We start from the raw sequence: 13277 nt of genomic DNA, 5'->3' as shown, positions 1-13277 counted from the left end.
CTAGCTTTATTTCACTTTTCTAGCTTTCCTGCAGCTCTTGTTAACATTACTCCTGCCACTATATGTTATGGCGATATGGAAAAATTTTAGTGATAGAATTAGGTTTAGGTTTGACAAGCTCTGATAGTTTAATAAATTTTTTGATATGATTTTCTTGTCTGATGCTGCCCCCATTTTTGCTAGATATGTGTTTGTTTAATTATTGCTGTTATTTTTCATGTTGCCGTTGAGTTTTAGACATAATTATGTAAAAGAACTTTGCAATGAACAAATCTAAAACATTCCTATACATTCTCCAAACTTTTGATGGCTCCTCTACTTCTATTTTTCATGGTGTATCAAGCATATTTTCTACATATTGGATGCGTCAGCAAAATTGTTATCTTGTCCCTTTTTTTGCTATATATATTCTCATCTTCTCTTTGATTTCTAGTGCTATCAAATAGTGTTGGTTCCAATATATTCATTGAATTTGCAATCAGCTCTAAAACACTAGTAACATGAAACATTCTTATATTGTTTTCCTTGTCTTCAACATGAGGAACATAAAGCACCTTTGAATTAGATTTAGGTTTCTATAAAATACTTGATGTTATTTTAAAAGTGTCCACTTCTCTTACACCCTCACAACTTATGTAAGCACATAACCTACTGTTGGATTTGAACCATGAAGCTTCCAAGACAAGCTCCTAAATAGCTTCATCTTCTTGTCTCCTTCGAATTGGATCAAAAGCCTTGAGATCTCTATGGACCCTTGAACAAAGTGTGTGATTTTGTTGTATAACTGCATCTGAAGCAACTCCTACTATTGTTTGAGCAGCCATTGTTCTTCTCTATGAGCATGATAGTGATTTTTTCATGAGTGTTCTCAGTGTGTTACCTGCAAACATGGGGAATATATTATAAATCATTAGCTTTTGATGTCTTGTGGTGGAATAAATTGTTGGTGTCATCATAATTTTGAACCTCGTAGCCTGATCCCATTCTTTACATTATTTTTGTGGCTCCGAATTTTACTTTTTTCCTCTTTTCTTTTTTTGTATTTTTGATGTAAAATGCAGTTCCATTTCTTTTGTATTATCATAGTAACTTCAATCGCCACTTGGCATTTGAGTCCATTGCAAGAAATATCTTCTTCCTCGGACCCTCTTATTCCCTCAGGCTAGCAGGATCAAGCTCTAATACTACTGTAATGTCATGTTTCAAGACATTAGTTATTTTCCCATTTCTTTGTATATATTTTATAATAATCTTTATCATATCCTTGACATTCTATATATATATATATATATATATATATATATATATATATATATATATATATAAGCCTAGTTAAATTAATTAATATCATAATGTATATTATATTATATTGTAACATATATCAACCATATATTATTATATTATAATTATATTAGATTATCATTTAATTCATTTCATACTTCCATATTGCTATAATGTGATGATATTATTATATGATATTATATAATATTACTTATAAAATATTATTATTATTATTAATTTATATATAATACTTATTTGTTATTATAAATTATATGTCAAAGTGGGGACATCACATTGTGTATCTTATTGCTCTTTTGGTTTCTTATCCTCTTCTACCGACTATGTTCCCTTGACTTTTTCTATCTTCACCTCAGTTTGAAATATAGGCATACAAGTGAATTGTGGAAACAAAATCATAGCCTTGCCTTGTTGCTCGGCACTTGTATCCTCAGTGACTTATGTAACCTCAAAATTATCAATCTTTGCACTTTCAATACTTGGATAATCTATGATTTGTAAAAAAATTGGATTGGTGCTTGATAGAGATGTATCAAATTCAACATTTTTCAGGTCTTCTTCTATCAACACATTCTGATCATGCGGTAATGAAACATGAATATCTTCAATGATGATAACATCTTGTTGTTCACATCCTTCTACTAGCTTCCTGATTTCCTTAGCAAGTTTTGCAACTTTAGTTGTATCATCTTCTTCTTTGAGACATGTATGTCTTCCCTAAATTTGGCATTTATTTTTGCTGAAGTGGTCTCCTTGATTTGTCTTTCAATCAATAATGCCCACTTCCACTTAGCATCAACCTTATTGTACAAATTTTCTAGAATTCCTTCTCCTAACTTTATAGGTGTAGACTTAAATTGTATCATCATTTCTATCAAAGATTTTTCAAGTTTTTATTGATCTCCTTTATTTAAGGAATCAAAATTGGTGTCTTTGAATCTTGTCAAGCTTGCTAGTTTAGTAATTTGTTGACATAGCTTATCTATAATTTTTGGAGGTGGTCTTGGCATAATCTAAAATTTTCTTAGATCATCAGACTCAGTTTCTTCATCATCATCTTCCTCCTCTACTACAACTAATTTTTTCTTCAGCCTCTTAGGAATTTCCTGCTTATGTGAACTAGCTTGTTTCCTCTTTGCTGGAATTTTTTTTTTTTGCAGTTGGGGGCTTGGTTTTCTTTGATATTTTTATTATTCTTTTTGTAGGCTTTTGAGGTGTAGCAACCTTCTGCACACCTTTCCTAAGATCACGTTTAACTTTGAGATCAACAATTATCACTTTCTTTTGCTTGGTTTCCTTAGGCTCATCAACGGCTAGCTCTTTGTTGTCTCCTTCCTTGGCTTTAGTTGATTGTTCTAATCCTTCCCCTTGTTCACCATCCTTGTCCTCAAGACTTTCACTCTTCCTTTTCTTATTTTTCTTGGACTCACTTGACTCTACATTCATTTCATCCTTTAGTGTTTCATATGTGCCTAATGGCTCAGCATTTGCATCAACATCTTTTGACAAAAGTGCAATCACTCCTATTGTGACTTCATCAACATTAACCTCATAACCAATTGACCTTAACGATGTAATTCTAGGTAGTACTAGGCCTGTACATAAAAAAAATCTATGTACCATGAAACATATCTCATAAAAATATTTTTCTACATCAGATTTGGGAATCCTCATTCAATTTCTCATTTTATTTTTGAATTCCTCAAAATAGTTATTCATAATTGCTTCAAAATTTTCTCCCAACTAACTTATCAAGTCATTTATCTATTCCATAGTTAGCTTGTTCCTATCACCTACTACTATGTCGGCAATAGGAAAAGAGTTATGTACATAGAAAAATATACAAAGTAACATAGATCAAAACTTATACAATGTGTTCTTTTCTTTTCTTATTGCTCCAAGATTCTCTATCAATTGTTGCAATCATAACTTGGCAAGATAATAAGTATGATCCTTTTTGATAATTTTGTAGCCTAGATGTATTGTAATGCATGACATACTATTCAATCTACTAGACTGGAAGAATTTGTGTGTTATCCGTTGTACTACAAATTTAATAATTAGATCACCAATTCCATCAATTGACATCCCTTTATCATTCCACTTGGCTTTGGTTAATTTTTCTCCAACCTAATTTCATGTTGCACACCTTATGCTCTTTGCTCTATCCAAGTTAGGGTATCTAGTAACTCAGTTTATTATGGACTTGTTAATTTTGGTTGGTCCTCCTTCTAACCATACCTTCATATCTTGAACATGGCTAAGTACAATCTTTATCCACTCTTTTCTAAAAGCTTTTGAAAAAACTAGGGTACAGGTAAGCCTTTTCTCGGTAATGATCTTATATTCATCCCTTAGTACTCCATTATTACATAAATTATCATAAGTTGCTCTTAACTCAAAATCTTTAATTTCTCCAATTTTTTATATGAAATGAGATCTCACATCCTAAATTTTCAAAGCCCTTAGTGGAATTGATGATAGAGTGCCAATTTCAACTCTAGTAACTTCAATGTTTGCCCGATTTCTGAGACTGGGTGGGAGAGGCCAATCATTCCTTACAATTTGTGTGCTTCTCTCTTTAAACATTTCAATTGTAGTTGCCATTTTAAACTAGGGTTTTAAAAAAAAAAATCTATGATATCCTTTGAAAAAAATTAACTCGGCACTAAAAGTTCCAGTTACTAAATTTTATTAGATTGTCAATGTTGCATTGTGATTCACTTTCTTTGTGGCTAAAGTTCACTTTCATCACCTCTGAATCACGTGTGCACTCTAAATTTGATTGATGAAGTAGAAATGAATGCTCAAATTCAATAAATACCTTCAATTTTTTATTTAGGTCTGTAATAAATGTGTTTGTACTTGGTATGTGTATGAAAGATGTCTCAATCTCCATGCTTACCTACAAATATTTGGTTGTCATTGCCTTACTTAGATAATATTGATTTGTTCAGTCAACACATTACATAAGTTCTTGTTCTTCAATGCTCAGTCAATACAGTCTGTATTATTGATGCTTAGTACTTCATGTTGTAAATGATTTTCTTTGAGTTTTCTCTCTATAGATTTGTTCTCGATGCATCTTTTCTTATGCAGATATGAACTTTTAGCATATTTTATGTTAGGAATTGGTGTAAGATATATCATTAAATATATAGTTCCTGCATACCTTTGTTATTTAATTAGTTTTGAAGTCATCATTGGATCCATTGGATTGGGTGATCTCAACTTTACTCCTTTCAGCCTTCACTATCTCTTTTTATTTTTTTCTTTTCCTCAACCTTTTCTTTACCTTTGTTGTTTCCATTGTTTGGTACTAGTACTTTGGTTCTATAGTTTCTACAAACATGTCTAACTTTGAGATAACTAAAACAAACTTGCTCTCCTTTCAACCATTTCTTGTATTTTTTTCTGAAATGTATCTTAAGGAAATTCTCTAGAATGTGCTCATACTCTATACAATAATGATAATTATACCATGTATTGTACTCCCAATTGTGAGAGTTACCTTTTCTTAGTGCATGTGCTTGTTTTTCAAATGTCTAGTTAGATTTTGTCTTGGATCTGCACTCATAAGCTCTATGTCCATATTTATGACACTTATAGAAATATCCTTCAAATCAAGATTTAGTGGGTGAATCACTTTTCTTTGATCTTCATTCATGTTCTTGGTGTCCTACCTTCTTGCAATTATAGCAATTATCAATAAACTTAGGTTTAGAAGTTTGCATACCATTCTTGCTTCTCCAGATGTTGGTTGTATGTCCAAGTTTACCACAATGATGATATATATGATTGACTCTAGATTTTGTATTTCTCTATTCTCCATTCTTTGATAGTTCTCCTTCTTTAGTAGATGAATAGTGATTTTTGTATCCTAGTCCAAAAGTATCTCTTGTTGATCTTGGTGATCTCAACAATTCTTCAAAGTATTTGACAACTTCACATGGTTTTTTTATTCTTTCCAGAAGTTCCTTGTTAGTCCTCAACTCATTTCTGAGTTGGTTATTATGTGACCTTAAGCTTGTGATCTCCATGTCCTTCCTACTTATTTCCTAAGTTGTTATTATTAGCTTATTCATCATATCTAATTGATTTTTTGTGAGCTTTTGCACTTCAAATGACATTTCTTCAAGTCTAGTTGCTATATGTCTTTTATCTTCTTCAACCATGATTTTATCTTCTTCTTCTTTCTTTTTTTTCTTTCTCACTTCACATATTCTTACTGATTGGGTTTCCTATTCTCTCTTGAGTCCTTTTACCTCTTTGCTCAGAAAAATGTTCTTCTCTAGTAGTTATGCTATTGCTTCACCATTGTCACCAGTTTTTCCACTATCAAGTAGTCCTTATGTATATAGTGTGGCCTTTTACTACATTTCCATTTCTTTTTTTTTTCTCAAGTATTTTCTTAAATTTTCTCTTGCCCCTTCAAGTTGTTTCAATATAATCTAGATTTCAGTCATCTAGTTCTCAATGATTTTTCTCATCTTGTATTTATCCATCTCCAAGATTTGGTCCTCTTAAGTTGTTAAACTCTTTCCAAGAGAATTTTGCTCTAATACTAATTTTTGGAAGGATATAATGGGAAAAATGATACTGAGAGGGGGGTGAATCAAGATCTAAAACTTTTATTTGCAAAAATGAATTACCGATTTCACATCTAATTCATCTCATATCTTAGATCTATCATCAATACTGTAATGCTAAAATGAAATTAAAATATAACACAAATGATTTGGTTACCTAGAAACACTTCAATGTGAAGGTAATCCTAGGGTAGGGATGAAACCTACAAATCTTCACTATTGCAACAATAAATTTAACTTGTTAGGGTTATAATGTTGATTAGAATAGATGATCTACCTAGTGAAGGGTCTCCATGTTAAAAGCTTTAAGATTGTTAGGTCTTACCCTGTTAAAGGATTTTACACTTACAATCAAGTAAGGATTTTGTTAGGAGAGTCTAAATAGATATGTTAGGATCACTCTATTAAGAGATTTACCCTGGTTCAATCTATTAAAACTATTTAGTACCTGACCCTCGATTTTCTCTGAAAGAAAATTTTGGATCTCCTCTATTCAATTTCTCAACTTGATCTCTTAATATGATATCTTTGTTTTGTCCTTCACTACTTAGATTGCTCTATCTGATCTCCTTTCATAAGTAGTCTTCCTTGCTCTATTTTGTCCTTGTTCACCCCTTCACATGTGCATTCACCCATTCATTATCGATCGCTCTTTATTTTTTCCTTCTCACATCCACACTTTGATCCTAGAGTTAGATCCCTCATTAAATGGATAATCTTTGAAATTTCTAGATCATAATGAATGGTTCATAATTCATCCCTTTTATCATTTTCCTTCTAATTTTTTGATTGGTTAATATTCTTTCCTTGGGATCAATACCTTCTATAAAGATGCATCCAATCCATCTTAAATATCTCTACAATCATTAAATGTTGTATAGAAGTTGGCCAAAAATGATTTACATGGGTGTCTATGCAATTACAAAGGCATATGACAAAACTAGTTTACTTGGCACCTGAATGTTCTGATGCTCAGTCACAACTAAAATTCATGTTGTCACTCAACTTCTACAAACTTGATCTATTCTATTTACTCAAAAAATGTGTCTTACAATTTACTCAGTCTCAATTGTGTAAGCTTGACTTATATATGTGCTCGGTCTCAATTGGGGTGGTGCAAGACAATCTCTGACTTGCTCAGTCAAAATAAAAAGTCCTTATGTGCTTGGCCTTTACTAGATGACTCAATCGCAGTGATGACCATCCAACCTTTCCTAATAAATGACTAAGTGTTTGAAAACTAAAAGGAAACCTAGGCATAGAGATCAACAAGTTTAGACACTCAAAATTTTAATCTTGTATAATCATTGAAGACATACAATTCATTGCTAAAAGGGTAGTACTTAGTATTGAAAAGATAATCCAATAACATGTAACAATGCACGACTGATCTTGATTGATTGCCATTAATCACTCAAGTGTAACTTCCATGTGGACATTTTATTGGATATCACAATTTCAGCATAATATTCATGCTACTATTTACATGCAATGTGGGTTTATTAATCACAAAGTAGTCATGTTACAAAGCGTGTCATTGCATGACTTCCTTCTTTTGCCCACATGCTAAAATCTACTTGCAAAGTTTGATTATTTGTAGGATTTCACTTTCCAACCATATTCCTTTACATTAATAGGAAAAGGAATATTAATGTACAAGTTCTAATCTTTCTTAAGCAAGCCAAATGCTATTTTGGATTAGAATTCAAGGTTGTTAGTTTGATCATGTATGACAATTAATAGAAGAAAGTTTACTTTTAACTAATTTATGATGTGAATGAATGGTGAATATGTAAAATAGGGAAAACATATTTTTAGTATTTTGTAATAGCACATTTTCTATAATGATACTCTTCATCATTCACACCCTAGATTTTGTAAATGAGTAATAATTAGATATAAAAATTATCATAATTGAAATGTGAAATTTTAAATTTTAAAATAAAAATGTTACATTACAATTTTATTAAATTTTAATTATCTATTTTAATAAGAAAAAAATATTCAAACAAAAAATATGATATATTTTTAATATTAAAATAGTTTGAGAACTAAAAACATCATCTAAATCAAAAACTTTGGGGCATTTCCTAGAGTACCATGCCACTAACATAAATATTGCACTGACCTAATGAGAGATCATGTCTTTTTCATATTACATGATACAAAAACATATTTTGACTAAAAATAAGACTATAAAGAAGATTGATCCTAAGGTTCTTGCTAAAAGACATTAAGCTCTACAAATTGACTAGTAATATTCTCCACCAGTCTGACCACATTGTTTTCATTATTTCATGGATTAGGAAGAACTAGGTGTGCATGAGTGCAATTAGTTTCAACTTCCTAAACAATTTGATCATCTTAGTGTCTTCTCAAAGAATTCTCCTACAAGTAGATATTCAAATTTTCTTTCTCTTTTTCATTGAGCATATTTGAATAGGTTTCAAAATATATAATATAGTGATTTCCTTCCCAAAGAGACCCTTTCTCACCTTCTTGTAATAAGGCCACAAATATTTCTTTGGGTACTTCTAGCACAACAAAGACCCATGTCATGATAGAAAAATAGGTGATTTTATAATTAAAATTAGTTTGTACCCTCTTCTTGTGTTGAAAAAAATCATTGCTTCTCCTTTTCCGAAGAAACCACAAGTTTTCCATGTTGAGAATAAAATAATTTTTTTTCAAGTTCATGCTAAAGGGGATAGGAAAATCAGAAACAATTTCATGCCAAGAAATACCAACATTGTTGTTCCAAATAGTGGGTTTATCAAGAAAAATAGACTAGACTTCCTAAAAAAACTTGCATTAAAAAGAAGAAGCTCAAAGGTTTCAATTCAATTATAGAAAGAAAAAATACTAGAATCTAGACCATGAGAGGATAACCTTGACCCAACAAGGAGGATCTATTTTAAATAGTTTTTATTTGGCTTACTAGGGTAATGCAAGACCAGTCAAGGATAAGGTGCCATCTTGAGCATGACCAGTACAATCTCCAAATGTGGATAACACAAATCAAAATGGAATCATTATCTTTTAACATATTATGAATAATCTTAGTAGAGGCTTTAACAAATAAATTCTCATCCTTCCATTTAAGATGACTCATGAAAGTCTCTGAGTTAAGAATTTTGCTTGGAAAATAAGGATCAAGAGCTTTACAAATAAGAGTATAAGTATTATTTTGAGTATTAGGGAGATTGAACTTATTCTTTAGAACATTACATTCTCCAACTAGTTTTCAACCAATAGATCTTGTATATTTCTAATACCTTCTCATACCAAGCTTTGGCAGAACAAGATTGAATTAGAGAAAGGGGTTTATTATTAAGATATGTTCCCCACCAAACAGACCTACCAAAAACAAATAAGAAAGGGGGTTATCCAATAATTATTGAAAAAAATTATGTAATTGTATGTTTTATTTGATGTTCCACAAAATTCCAATCCTTTACTAAGTAGTCAATGATAGCCAAGCTCACTCAAGCATCAAAGACAGTTTCCTATGTATGTTGAGTGTTCTGTGTTAACCAAGTATAAAGAGAGTTATAACCGAGCTTAGTTGGTTAATGAAGTAGATCATATATTAACCGAGTTCACTTGGTTACCAAAGGAAAGTTGGCATGAAGTCAGTATTGGCTGAGTTGGCTCGGTTAATGTTAGAACTCATGTTCTAACCAAGTTGAGGTAGTTAACAAAGGGATTATCAGTGTTGACCAAGTACTCAATTCTATATTAGTCTGCTATCAATATATTAAGTTTGATAAATTTATTATTTAATACAAGCTGACTTAAGGGTTAATATTTGATTGATTAAAAGAGTATTCAAGCTGAATTGACAAGGTGATTCATGTATATAAGGTCAATTTGAAGATTGACATGTGGAATAGAAGAAGATGATTGAAGGGAGTGAATTAGAAGGATATTTGTAAAGGGTAGAGCATTTGAGTTGACCGAGCTACAAAGAACATTCTAATCAAGGAGGATTAAGTAATCAAGACAAAAATAAGATCTAAATCAACAAAGTTAGTTGCATCAGCAATCAAGTCAAGTCATTGTTACTCTCTAATAATTGTAGTAGTGAATCAAGATTCTTAACAGAGTTAGCCTAACAGCTATTTGGAAAATCCTCTAACAAGGTGGCATTTCTAGATTGAATTATCTGAAGACCTCTAACAAGGCCACTCCTAACATGGTGAATTAAATCTTCTAACAGGGTCACACCTAATAGTGTGTTTTGTAACCTTTAACAGGGTTGGCTCCTAATAGGGCTCACTTTAGAAGAGTGAAAAACAATAACTAGTTGCACTTGGTGGTTTTCTCAAATTGGGTTTCCATGTTAAATCTTGGTGTCTCTCGTGTTCGTTTTATTTCCTTTATGTTTCTACAACTAAGTTAATAAAGGTTAATCACATTAATATCTTAAGATCTTTGTTCTAATTGAGTGACAGTAATATATTTAGTGTTAACCAAGTTACAACAAGTTATTGGTTTTATATTGTGTTGGAATCTTAAAGGGACTTTTGGATTTGTTTTTGTAGTAATTGATTCACCCCTCCCCTATTAGTTACTCCTTTCCATTTCCAACAATTGGTATCAAACCATTTGATACTTGTAGATAACGTTTTAAGGACCTAAGCTAAAGATCAAGATGTCTTATAGAAGGGAGATTTGTAAGTTAAACTAAGATAACTTTCAAGCATGATAGGAACTCATGAAGCTACACTTGGCAACCATTGGTGACACTAGCCTGAAATATATGGATAAAAAATATGTGGCACCTATTGGACCTTTTTCTGTGGATCAAATTATGGAAAAGAAGAATCACAACATGATGATAATTGACATTGTCTCTACTCTCAACTACATTGAGTTTGATGAAGTCGAAGATTTTCCTACTACTCATGAAATATGAGTCAAGTTGAAAGATATCTATGGAGAAGATGACAATGTAAGGAGAACTAAGGCAGAAAGTCTCAGAGGTAAATTTAATCAAATGACAATGACAAAAGATGAAAACATTACACAATATAGTGAAAGAATTAATGCAAGTATGAGTGAAAGTAGAGCCTCAAGAGGGAAAAAAGATGATGTGATAGTGGTCAGCAAGGTACTCAAAACTCTTCTTCTTGCTTATGCAATTAGAGTGTCAACTATTCAAGAGATGAGATGTGGTCCTAAAAATGATATAACTTTGGATGCACTAGTGGGAAGGTTGACAACCTTTGAGTTAGATAACTTTGATAACTATGTTCCTAAAACTAGTAGCATTGAGTCTGCATTTAAAGCTAAACTATCACTCAAGAAGAAAGGCGGAAAATCTAAAAGAAAAAGGTCTAACATTGAAGATGAAGATAATTCTAATGATGATCTTGAAGTCGTTGAATCCCTACTTGCAAGAAGATTCCCTAAAGGCAAAGGAAAGTACAAAGGTAAAATACCTCTAAGCTATTTTTCTTGTGAAGAAGTTGGTCACATTGTTGCAAGGTGTCCAAAAAAAGAAGGAAAAGAAGAAAATAAGCATGACAAGTACAAAGGAAAGAAATATTTCAAAAGCTACAAAGGCTACAAGGATAAAGGTAAGAAATCTTGTTACATGGCTAAAGACTCAGATAGTAGTGATGAAGATGAAATGGTTTACATTATTGTAAAAGATGAATTAGATGATGAGAATGATAAGATGGCCCTTATTTCTCATATTAGCAAGAATGACACATGGATCATTGATAGTGGTTGTTCTCACCACATAACTAGTGATAAATCTAAACTTGAGCACTTGGAACACTATGATGGTGGGAGTATCAGCTTTGGAAATGATGAACCTTGTTATGTAAAAGGAAAAGGTTGCATTTCATTGATTGATAAACTCAGATGGTGCAATGCTTACTAGGTTGAAGGACTAAAACACAATCTACTTAGTGTGATACAGTTGAACAACATTGGATTCAACGTAGAATTCATGAATGGAAAGGCCAAGTTGCTAGATAGGAAAGGAAATCTGGTTGGGACTAGCAATCAAACAAAAGGTAATCTGTTCTATCTAGATCTAATTGAAATTTGATGTTTCCTAGCATAAGTAGAGGAAAGTTAGTTGTGGCATAAAAGGTTATGTCATGTGAATTTTGATAACCTGGTCAACATAAACAAGAACAAAAGAGTCAGATAGAGAAGGTGAATTCATCTCAAATGAATTCAATGAATTATGCAATGAAAGATGAATCAAAAGAGAACTATCAACACTTGGTATACCCTAGCAAAATGGCATGGTAGAAAGAAGAAATAGATTATTTATGGATTGTTCAAGAACACTGATGATAGAGAAGAATGTTGTAATCAAATACTGGAAGGAAGAAATCAACATAGCAGTTCATACCTTGAACCGAGTTCAGCTAAAGAAGGATATAGATCAAACTCCTTATGAACTATGGTATGGCTATAAACCCAATGTCTTTTATTTCAAAGTATTTGGAAGAAAATGTTATATCTTGAAAGAATCTAGGAAAGGAAAATTTGATGTGAAAAGTGATGAAGAAATATTCTTGGGATACTCCAATAAGAACAAAGCATATAAATGTCTGAATCTTTCTATTCACAAGATCATAGAAAGTGCACATGTAAAAATCAATGAGTTTATAGAAAAGAGTGAAGAGAAAAGTAGAAAATAACATGAAAACTATAGAAAATTTGTGTACTTTGAACCTAATACAATACCTAAGATTCAAGAAAATGCAATTTGAAATCAACAACCTTCACCACCCGAGTCCCCTAAATCTCTAGTTCAACTCGAGTTAAAGCTAGTACAACATGAGTCATAGTCTGAAGGACCCAAGTTTTAGCTAGCGCAAACCAAGTCATAGTCTGAAAAACCTGAGTTATAGATAGCGAGAATTGAGCATGATTTAGAAGATCATTTTGAGCATGGTGAATACAGTGAAACAAGTTCTAAATATAAGGAGAAGGTACATGTACTTGCTGGAAATGTCAGAAGGCATCATGCACCTGAGAAAATCATTGGAGGTTAGTCCAAACGCACAATGACAATGAAAAAATTAAAAGGTACATGTTTTCTTATTGAGTTTGAACCTAGAATTGTTAAAGATGCATTAGACAATGAAAGTTGGATTGAGGCAATGAATGAAGATATTGATCAGATTGAAAGGAATAAAACTTGGACTCTTGTTCCTAGACCCAAGGACAAAAATGTAATTGACATAAAATGGGTAATCAAAAATAAGTTGAATAAAAATGGAGAAGTTTCAAGAAACAAAGCAAGGGTATAATGCAAAGGTTATGCTCAAGAAGAAGGTATTGATTATGGAGAGAATTTTGTTCCTATTGCAAGACTAGAAGGTGTTAGAACACTACTTTCTTATGCTACACATAAAG

At 31.9% G+C, this 13277-nt stretch overlaps 1 pseudogene; it reads right to left on the bottom strand.

Moving 5' to 3' along the window:
• Positions 1 to 338: 338 nt before the first annotated feature.
• On the bottom strand, positions 339 to 953 carry LOC149577781 (5-formyltetrahydrofolate cyclo-ligase, mitochondrial pseudogene; annotated as a pseudogene).
• Positions 954 to 13277: the final 12324 nt, after the last annotated feature.

Source organism: Cupressus sempervirens, chromosome 1 (assembly GCF_028749045.1).
Source record: "Cupressus sempervirens isolate cs-2001-9-10 chromosome 1, ASM2874904v1, whole genome shotgun sequence".
Classification (NCBI taxonomy): domain Eukaryota; kingdom Viridiplantae; phylum Streptophyta; class Pinopsida; order Cupressales; family Cupressaceae; genus Cupressus; species Cupressus sempervirens.
Note: the sequence above shows the minus strand (reverse complement) of the source record. Positions and strands in the feature narration are given on the sequence as shown.